The sequence below is a fragment of the Hipposideros armiger genome, unplaced genomic scaffold, assembly GCF_001890085.2.
Source record: "Hipposideros armiger isolate ML-2016 unplaced genomic scaffold, ASM189008v1 scaffold_2040, whole genome shotgun sequence".
In the NCBI taxonomy this organism is placed as follows: Eukaryota; Metazoa; Chordata; class Mammalia; order Chiroptera; family Hipposideridae; genus Hipposideros; species Hipposideros armiger.
The window spans coordinates 17,319-18,735 of record NW_017733388.1 but is presented as its reverse complement, the minus strand read 5'-3'; the positions used below and the strand labels follow the sequence as shown (position 1 = coordinate 18,735).

The 1,417-nt window shown below is 37.5% G+C and overlaps 1 protein-coding gene across 1 annotated transcript in view; it reads left to right on the top strand.

Annotated features, from left to right (window-relative positions):
- The window catches only part of LOC109378474 (zinc finger protein 311-like), an 11,722-nt gene continuing 10,305 nt past the window's right edge, over nucleotides 1-1,417 (top strand). The window contains exon 1 of the mRNA XM_019634850.1: nucleotides 1-64. The gene's annotated coding sequence lies outside the window, so the exon portion shown is untranslated. The remainder of the gene's footprint in view (nucleotides 65-1,417) is intronic.

The following is a 1,417-nucleotide window of genomic DNA, read 5'->3' as shown; positions in this document are numbered from 1 at the left end:
CCAAGAAGAAACTGGGACAGTGGTAGAAGACTATAAAAGAAAGCTGGATAAAAAGATGCAGCAGGTAAGAGGATCTGCAGTATATCCCAAGGAGGAAGAAGAGAGGTGAGTCCAAGAAAGAAGGAAAGTGAGAGAGCTGGTGGGCCTGGACTGACCTGGTGGAAGTCTTCTTTTTCTGGATATTGTTTTTCCTGGATGGCCTGGTGATATTAAGGCTTTTTAGTTACAGAGAGTAATCGGATACCATTTCTGGTTTTCATAAGGTATGTCAGGGACTGAGTCCTTGATTTTCTCTTACACTGAGCTATTTCTGGGAGTTGATTTCCATGGACACATTATAGTTGACTGCAGCTCCCCATATATTTTCCACCCTCCCTTACATAACTTCACTGAGCTTATTCTGTGCCCTGCAATAGGTTGTGTCAGATAGGAGTCCAGGACCACTGGGCCAGCTGCTTTGGACCTCTGACACCCATCTCCTGTGGGAAAGAGGTGAGGCACACAGGTTATATGAGGAGCCATGGCAACTGAGAATGGAACAGGGACACAGCATGGGTGGGGGCCACTTCCTGGGGCCTGGCTGTCCGCTCATTGAATCTTGTGTTGTTTCTGTACTAGGCTCAGATCAGAGGAACTAAATTATTCAGTTTCTGCCCTCATCTTACATCAAATTTGGAAAAAAATATTCATAAAAGATTCTACAAAGCAATTTATCAAAGAAATTGAATGCATTCAATCAATTGTACAATATATGTACAACTTCATATATATGATAAATAGCTTACATATGTATACATATATATTTACACATATAAAACTTGTGATGTAATTCAGTAACTCCTATCCAACCACAATTTTACTAGCATGTAAAATTTGAGTATTTATAATTTTATTTCTGTAAACCTTTTTGGAACCCTGATGTTTTAAAATTATAGATACCTGAGAAATAGAAGATAAAGCAGTGACTAAAGTAGGAGCAAAATTTTTTTCATGAAACTGAAAAATAAAAGAAGATGGGGAAATGTGAGGCTGGGCTTTAGGAATGCTCTTTTGGTGGCATGGCATATGTGAAGAAGGAAGTGATAATATGTGTATGGAGATGGGACCCACGAGATGGTATAAGCAATTCTGGAGCCATAAAATCAGAATGAAAGGCATAGACTTTTGGACAGAGGACTAGGCACCTTGGCACCCCAAAAGCAGGCTTTTTAGTATATTTTACATGCAAATTTTAAAAAAGGAAAATGTATTTCTAAGTATATTATTGGAACTTCCAGAGGAGAAATCCTGAAATTTCTACTGTATAGGGAATCAAATGAAAATTAATGACATATAACATATTTATTACAAATTTAGGAGAGGTAGAAAATACTGGATATTGTTTAAATTGGGTGTTCATTTTATTTCATTTAAAAAA